Genomic DNA, 8,849 nt, shown 5'->3' with positions numbered 1-8,849 from the left:
TCGGTCGGTCAGTGAGTGAGTGTGTGTGCTGAAGGGAGGCTCCAGCCCGGCGTCCGTCCCCACCGGGGAGGAGTAGGCCTGCTGACTGAGCGCTGGGAGCCGGGAGCCTTTCCTGCAGTCAGTCGGTCGGTCAGTGAGTGAGTGAGTGAGTGTGTGTGCTGAAGGGAAGCTCCAGCCCGGCGTCCGTCCCCACCGGGGAGTTGTGCCCGGGCCCGGGCCTCCTGCCGACGGACCGTGTGGCGCATTGTCCCGACTGCGGACTTTCTCCAGCAAAAAGGCGGAGGTGCAGTACCGCCATTTCGCCACACGAGGGACGGAATGGCACCCAACTGCCCCCTGGTGTCGAAAAAGCGCAAGGGCACCCGGGCCGGTCCGCCCCAGGCAGCGGCCGAGATGCAGCACCGGGGGCCCGGCCTGCCTGCCCTGGAGGTCAGCCTGCCAGCCCTGGAGGTCTGCTATCCAGCCCTGGAGGTCAGCTATCCAGCCCTGGAGGTCTGCCTGCCTGCCTGCCTGCCCTGGAGGTCAGCCTGCCAGCCCTGGAGGTCTGCCTGTTAGCCCTGGAGGTCTGCTATCCAGCCCTGGAGGTCTGCTATCCAGCCCTGGTAGCAGCACTGCCAGCCCTGGAGGTCTGCCTGTTAGCCCTGGAGGTCTGCTATCCAGCCCTGGTAGCAGCACTGCCTGCCCTGGAGGTCTGCCTGCCTGCCCTGGAGGTCTGCCTGTTAGCCCTGGAGGTCAGCCTGTTAGCCCTGGAGGTCTGCTATCCAGCCCTGGAGGTCAGCTATCCAGCCCTGGAGGTCTGCCTGCCTGCCTGCCTGCCCTGGAGGTCAGCCTGCCAGCCCTGGAGGTCTGCCTTCCAGCCCTGGAGGTCTGCCTGCCTGCCCTGGCAGCAGCACTGCCTGCCCTGGTAGCAGCACTGCCTGCCCTGGAGGTCTGCCTGCCTGCCCTGGAGGTCTGCCTGTTAGCCCTGGAGGTCAGCCTGTTAGCCCTGGAGGTCTGCTATCCAGCCCTGGAGGTCAGCTATCCAGCCCTGGAGGTCTGCTATCCAGCCCTGGAGGTCTGCCTGCCTGCCTGCCTGCCCTGGAGGTCAGCCTGCCAGCCCTGGAGGTCTGCCTTCCAGCCCTGGAGGACAGCCTGCCTGCCCTGGTAGCAGCACTGCCTGCCTTCCAGCCCTGGAGGTCTGCCTGTTAGCCCTGGAGGTCTGCTATCCAGCCCTGGTAGCAGCACTGCCTGCCCTGGAGGTCTGCCTGCCTGCCTTCCAGCCCTGGAGGTCTGCTATCCAGCCCTGGAGGTCTGCCTGCCTGCCATCCAGCCCTGGAGGTCTGCTATCCAGCCCTGGTAGCAGCACTGCCTGCCCTGGAGGTCTGCCTTCCAGCCCTGGTAGCAGCACTGCCTGCCCTGGTAGCAGCACTGCCTGCCCTGGAGGTCTGCTATCCAGCCCTGGAGGACAGCCTGCCTGCCCTGGTAGCAGCACTGCCTGCCCTGGAGGTCAGCCTGCCTGCCCTGGAGGTCAGCCTGCCAGCCCTGGCAGCAGCACGGCCTACCTGCCTGCCTGCCCTGGAGGTCTGCCTGCCTGCCTGCCCTGGAGGTCAGCCTTCCAGCCCTGGCAGCAGCACGGCCTACCTGCCTGCCAGCCTGCCCTCCCCAGCCACCAGCCCTGCCTGCCTGCCTGCCAGCCCTGGAGGTCAGCCTGTTAGCCCTGGAGGTCTGCCTGCCTGTCTGCCTGCCTGCCTGCCTGCCCTGGAGGTCAGCCTGCCTGCCCTGGAGGTCTGCTATCCAGCCCTGGTAGCAGCACTGCCTGCCCTGGAGGTCAGCCTGTTAGCCCTGGAGGTCTGCCTGCCTGCCCTGGTAGCAGCACTGCCTGCCTGCCTGCCCTGGAGGTCTGCCTGCCTGCCTGCCTGCCCTGGAGGTCAGCCTGCCTGCCCTGGAGGTCTGCCTGCCTGCCCTGGTAGCAGCACTGCCTGCCCTGGAGGTCAGCCTGCCTGCCCTGGAGGTCAGCCTGCCAGCCCTGGCAGCAGCACGGCCTACCTGCCTGCCTGCCCTGGAGGTCTGCCTGCCTGCCTGCCCTGGAGGTCAGCCTTCCAGCCCTGGCAGCAGCACGGCCTACCTGCCTGCCAGCCTGCCCTCCCCAGCCACACAGCCCTGCCTGCCTGCCTGCCAGCCCTGGAGGTCTCCCTGCCAGCCCTGGAGGTCTGCCTGCCTGCCTGCCTGCCTGCCCTGGAGGTCTGCCATCCTGCCTTCCAGCCCTGGAGGTCAGCCTGCCAGCCCTGGAGGTCAGCCTGTTAGCCCTGGAGGTCTGCCTGCCTGCCTGCCTGCCTGCCCTGGAGGTCAGCCTGCCAGCCCTGGAGGTCTGCCTGCCTGCCTGCCTGCCCTGGAGGTCAGCCTGCCAGCCCTGGCAGCAGCACGGCCTACCTGCCTGCCTGCCCTGGAGGTCTGCCTGCCTGCCTGCCTGCCTGCCCTGGAGGTCTGCCTGCCTGCCTGCCTGCCCTGGAGGTCAGCCTGCCTGCCCTGGAGGTCTGCCTGCCTGCCCTGGTAGCAGCACTGCCTGCCCTGGAGGTCAGCCTGCCTGCCCTGGAGGTCAGCCTGCCAGCCCTGGCAGCAGCACGGCCTACCTGCCTGCCTGCCCTGGAGGTCTGCCTGCCTGCCTGCCCTGGAGGTCAGCCTTCCAGCCCTGGCAGCAGCACGGCCTACCTGCCTGCCAGCCTGCCCTCCCCAGCCACACAGCCCTGCCTGCCTGCCTGCCAGCCCTGGAGGTCTCCCTGCCAGCCCTGGAGGTCTGCCTGCCTGCCTGCCTGCCTGCCCTGGAGGTCTGCCATCCTGCCTTCCAGCCCTGGAGGTCAGCCTGCCAGCCCTGGAGGTCAGCCTGTTAGCCCTGGAGGTCTGCCTGCCTGCCTGCCTGCCTGCCCTGGAGGTCAGCCTGCCAGCCCTGGAGGTCTGCCTGCCTGCCTGCCTGCCCTGGAGGTCAGCCTGCCAGCCCTGGCAGCAGCACGGCCTACCTGCCTGCCTGCCCTGGAGGTCTGCCTGCCTGCCTGCCTGCCTGCCCTGGAGGTCTGCCTGCCTGCCTGCCTGCCCTGGAGGTCAGCCTGCCTGCCCTGGAGGTCTGCCTGCCTGCCCTGGTAGCAGCACTGCCTGCCCTGGAGGTCAGCCTGCCTGCCCTGGAGGTCAGCCTGCCAGCCCTGGCAGCAGCACGGCCTACCTGCCTGCCTGCCCTGGAGGTCTGCCTGCCTGCCTGCCCTGGAGGTCAGCCTTCCAGCCCTGGCAGCAGCACGGCCTACCTGCCTGCCAGCCTGCCCTCCCCAGCCACACAGCCCTGCCTGCCTGCCTGAGCCCTGGAGGTCTCCCTGCCAGCCCTGGAGGTCTGCCTGCCTGCCTGCCTGCCTGCCCTGGAGGTCTGCCATCCTGCCTTCCAGCCCTGGAGGTCAGCCTGCCAGCCCTGGAGGTCAGCCTGTTAGCCCTGGAGGTCTGCCTGCCTGCCTGCCTGCCTGCCCTGGAGGTCAGCCTGCCAGCCCTGGAGGTCTGCCTGCCTGCCTGCCTGCCCTGGAGGTCAGCCTGCCAGCCCTGGCAGCAGCACGGCCTACCTGCCTGCCTGCCCTGGAGGTCTGCCTGCCTGCCTGCCTGCCTGCCCTGGAGGTCTGCCTGCCTGCCTGCCTGCCCTGGAGGTCAGCCTGCCTGCCCTGGAGGTCTGCCTGCCTGCCCTGGTAGCAGCACTGCCTGCCCTGGAGGTCAGCCTGCCTGCCCTGGAGGTCAGCCTGCCAGCCCTGGCAGCAGCACGGCCTACCTGCCTGCCTGCCCTGGAGGTCTGCCTGCCTGCCTGCCCTGGAGGTCAGCCTTCCAGCCCTGGCAGCAGCACGGCCTACCTGCCTGCCAGCCTGCCCTCCCCAGCCACACAGCCCTGCCTGCCTGCCTGCCAGCCCTGGAGGTCTCCCTGCCAGCCCTGGAGGTCTGCCTGCCTGCCTGCCTGCCTGCCCTGGAGGTCTGCCATCCTGCCTTCCAGCCCTGGAGGTCAGCCTGCCAGCCCTGGAGGTCAGCCTGTTAGCCCTGGAGGTCTGCCTGCCTGCCTGCCTGCCTGCCCTGGAGGTCAGCCTGCCAGCCCTGGAGGTCTGCCTGCCTGCCTGCCTGCCCTGGAGGTCAGCCTGCCAGCCCTGGCAGCAGCACGGCCTACCTGCCTGCCTGCCCTGGAGGTCTGCCTGCCTGCCTGCCTGCCTGCCCTGGAGGTCTGCCTGCCTGCCTGCCTGCCCTGGAGGTCAGCCTGCCTGCCCTGGAGGTCTGCCTGCCTGCCCTGGTAGCAGCACTGCCTGCCCTGGAGGTCAGCCTGCCTGCCCTGGAGGTCAGCCTGCCAGCCCTGGCAGCAGCACGGCCTACCTGCCTGCCTGCCCTGGAGGTCTGCCTGCCTGCCTGCCCTGGAGGTCAGCCTTCCAGCCCTGGCAGCAGCACGGCCTACCTGCCTGCCAGCCTGCCCTCCCCAGCCACACAGCCCTGCCTGCCTGCCTGCCAGCCCTGGAGGTCTCCCTGCCAGCCCTGGAGGTCTGCCTGCCTGCCTGCCTGCCTGCCCTGGAGGTCTGCCATCCTGCCTTCCAGCCCTGGAGGTCAGCCTGCCAGCCCTGGAGGTCAGCCTGTTAGCCCTGGAGGTCTGCCTGCCTGCCTGCCTGCCTGCCCTGGAGGTCAGCCTGCCAGCCCTGGAGGTCTGCCTGCCTGCCTGCCTGCCCTGGAGGTCAGCCTGCCAGCCCTGGCAGCAGCACGGCCTACCTGCCTGCCTGCCCTGGAGGTCTGCCTGCCTGCCTGCCTGCCTGCCCTGGAGGTCTGCCTGCCTGCCTGCCTGCCCCGGAGGTCAGCCCCAGGCAGCCGGGTGGCCTGCCTGCTGCTGCTAGGCCGCTGCCCCGAGCCGCCGACCCCATCGACAGGAACACGAGAGAGTTTACAAGCGAGAGGAGGCCACATATTCGACACCTTTCGTGCTCGTTTTAGTCTCCAGTCTGTTTTGACGTGTGTTATTCTGAATCTGCTGCTTTAACTCAAGGGATTCTGTCGCGATTGATGCCTTGTCCTTCGCTGTATGTTTGCACTGGTGTTGTAAGTCGCCCTCTGTAAGATCATCATTTATTATCTGCCAAGAAATAAAGATCATCATAATGTTCCCCAACTTTCAGCTTCTGGGGAGTTTGTTCCAGAGTGTGACGACTCTCTCTATCTCCATCTCTCTCTCTATCTCCATCTCTCTCTATCTCCATCTCTCTCTATCTCCATCTCTCTATCTCCACCTCTCTCTCCCTCTCCACCTCTCTCTCTCTCTATCTCTCCCTCTCTCTCACTGTGTGTGTGTGTGTGTGTGTGTGTGTGTGTGTGTGTGTGTGTGTGTGTGTGTGTGTGTGTGTGTGTGTACAGCAGTGTCCCTAGACGAGAGAGAGATCCCTAGACGGGGAAATTACTTTCAAACTGCAGTACCGAAATGTGTCCGTTAGATGGCAGCATGCACCAAGGAATGAAGGAAAGTGCAAAACAAAATGAAAAGGCACATCGCCTGGGCGAAAAATAATCGTAACAAATCAACGGGGGCATTTCTCGGAAAACTAACACCGGGGCAGTGCTCAGGGGGGTCCCACCTCGTGGCCACCCGGTTTGGGGGGCGATCGGGGCCGGTTCCGAAAATCGCTAAATCTCCCATAGCCAGCCCACGCTCCATCCGATAGAGCAATGCCGGGCGGCCGGCCGGCAACTACGGATCATAACAAATCAACGGGGGCATTTCTCCGAAAACTAACACCGGGGCAGTGCTCAGGGGGGTCCCACCTCGTGGCCACCCGGTTTGGGGGGCCATCGGGGCCGGTTCCGAAAATCGCTAAATCTCCCATAGCCAGCCCACGCTCCATCCGATAGAGCAATGCCGGGCGGCCGGCCGGCAACTACGGATCATAACAAATCAACGGGGGCATTTCTCCGAAAACTAACACCGGGGCAGTGCTCAGGGGGGTCCCACCTCGTGGCCACCCGGTTTGGGGGGCCATCGGGGCCGGTTCCGAAAATCGCTAAATCTCCCATAGCCAGCCCACGCTCCATCCGATAGAGCAATGCCGGGCGGCCGGCCGGCAACTACGGATCATAACAAATCAACGGGGGCATTTCTCGGAAAACTAACACCGCGGCAGTGCTCAGGGGGGTCCCACCTCGTGGCCACCCGGTTTGGGGGGCCATCGGGGCCGGCTGAAGAATCGCCCATACTCTGCCATAGGCAGCCCACGGTCCATCCGATCAGAGCAATGCCGGGCGGCCGGCAACCTATGGATCATAACACATCAACGGAGGCATGATAAGAGCATCTTTTATTATCTGCCAAGAAATATAGACCATCACAATGTTCCCCAACTTTCAGCTTCTACCACATCGCTGGGGAGTTTATTCCACTGTGTGACTACTCTCTCTCTATCTCTCTCTCTCTCTCTCTCTCTCTCTGTGTGTGTGTGTGTGTGTGTGTGTGTGTGTGTGTGTGTGTGTGTGTGTACAGCAGTGTCTCCGGTTTTCCTTTTGGAATGCCTTGAAGCCGGGGGGGCTTTGCACTCATGAGAACATAGGGTGTCCTTGCCCTCCTTTCGCAGCCCAGGGCATTGAGAGATCCCTAGACGGGGAAATTACTTTCAAACTGCAGTACCGAAATGTGTCCGTTAGATGGTAGCATGCACCAAGGAATGAAGGAAAGTGCAAAACAAAATGAAAAGGCACATCGCCTGGGCGAAAAATAATCATAACAAATCAACGGGGGCATTTCTCGGAAAACTAACACCGGGGCAGTGCTCAGGGGGGTCCCACCTCGTGGCCACCCGGTTTGGGGGGCGATCGGGGCCGGTTCCGAAAATCGCTAAATCTCCCATAGCCAGCCCACGCTCCATCCGATAGAGCACTGCCGGGCGGCCGGCCGGCAACTACGGATCATAACAAATCAACGGGGGCATTTCTCGGAAAACTAACACCGGGGCAGTGCTCAGGGGGGTCCCACCTCGTGGCCACCCGGTTTGGGGGGCGATCGGGGCCGGTTCCGAAAATCGCTAAATCTCCCATAGCCAGCCCACGCTCCATCCGATAGAGCACTGCCGGGCGGCCGGCCGGCAACTACGGATCATAACAAATCAACGGGGGCATTTCTCGGAAAACTAACACCGGGGCAGTGCTCAGGGGGGTCCCACCTCGTGGCCACCCGGGTCTGGGACCGATGGGAGCACTTTAAAATTTTCGAGTCAGGGGACCAGACGGCCGAGTGAAAAACTTTGAAAAATATTCTATCTCCTCACTCCCATTGACTTTACATTAGGGCGACCAGGCGGCCGGCGGAAAAAAAATCATAACAAATCAACGGGGCATTTCTCCGAAAACTAACACCGGGGCTGTGCTCAGGGGGCTCCCAGCTATCAGCCACCCTATCCCGGGACCGATGGGAGCACTTTAAAATTTTCGAGTCAGGGGACCAGACGGCCGAGTGAAAAACTTTGAAAAATATTCTATCTCCTCACTCCCATTGACTTTACATTAGGGCGACCAGGCGGCCGGCGGAAAAAAAATCATAACAGAATCAACGGGGGCATTTCTCCGAAAACTAACACCGGGGCTGTGCTCAGGGGGCTCCCAGCTATCAGCCACCCTATCCCGGGACCGATGGGAGCACTTTAAAATTTTCGAGTCAGGGGACCAGACGGCCGAGTGAAAAACTTTGAAAAATATTCTATCTCCTCACTCCCATTGACTTTACATTAGGGCGACCAGGCGGCCGGCGGAAAAAAAATCATAACAAATCAACGGGGGCATTTCTCCGAAAACTAACACCGGGGCTGTGCTCAGGGGGCTCCCAGCTATCAGCCACCCTATCCCGGGACCGATGGGAGCACTTTTAAAATTTTCGAGTCAGGGGACCAGACGGCCGAGTGAAAAACTTTGAAAAATATTCTATCTCCTCACTCCCATTGACTTTACATTAGGGCGACCAGGCGGCCGGCGGAAAAAAAATCATAACAAATTCAACGGGGGCATTTCTCCGAAAAACTAACACCGGGGCTGTGCTCAGGGGGCTCCCAGCTATCAGCCCCCCGGGTCTGGGGGCATTGTTTTTCTTTTTAATCATTTTGAGCATTTCCCCCAGTTTAGAGATGTGTGCCCCTAGACAACCCATTGAGAATAACTATGAAATGTTCTGAAGTTTTGATTTTCAAATGTCGGTTGAAATTGAAAAACGTCATATATTCTTCAAAGGAAGCATGGGGCGATGGTAGGGAGAGTCCCCGCAGCGTGCCTCGGCGGCGATGGGAGCGTTTTCGATGTCCCCGCCCCCCCCCCCCATAGGGATAGAAGGGGAGTTAGGTGACCAGGCGTCCCGGGTCCCAAAAATCGAAAAATTAATATAGAATGCTTTTTAATCCAGAAATAAAGTAGGGGGCAGTCCTGGTGAGAGTCCCAGCCACAGCCCCAGTGTGTTTTGGAGCCGTTTGGGGCCGGGTGGAAAAACTTTGAAAAATGTTCTATCTCCTCACTCCCATTGACTTTACATTAGGGCGACCAGGCGGCCGGCGGAAAAAAAATCATAACAAATCAACGGAGGCATTTCTCCGAAAACTAACACCGGGGCAGTGCTCAGGGGGCTCCCAGCTATCAGCCACCCTATCCCGGGACCGATGGGAGCACTTTAAAATTTCGAGTTAGGGGACCAGGCGGCCGAGTGAAAAACTTTGAAAAATTTTCTATCTCCTCACTCCCATTGACTTTGCATTAGGGCGACCAGGCGGCCGGCGGAAAAAAAATCATAACAAATCAACGGGGGCATTTCTCCGAAAACTAACACCGGGGCAGTGCTCAGGGGGCTCCCAGCTATCAGC

Source organism: Amia ocellicauda, unplaced genomic scaffold (assembly GCF_036373705.1).
Source record: "Amia ocellicauda isolate fAmiCal2 unplaced genomic scaffold, fAmiCal2.hap1 HAP1_SCAFFOLD_288, whole genome shotgun sequence".
In the NCBI taxonomy this organism is placed as follows: Eukaryota; Metazoa; Chordata; class Actinopteri; order Amiiformes; family Amiidae; genus Amia; species Amia ocellicauda.
This window is presented reverse-complemented; position numbering follows the sequence as displayed.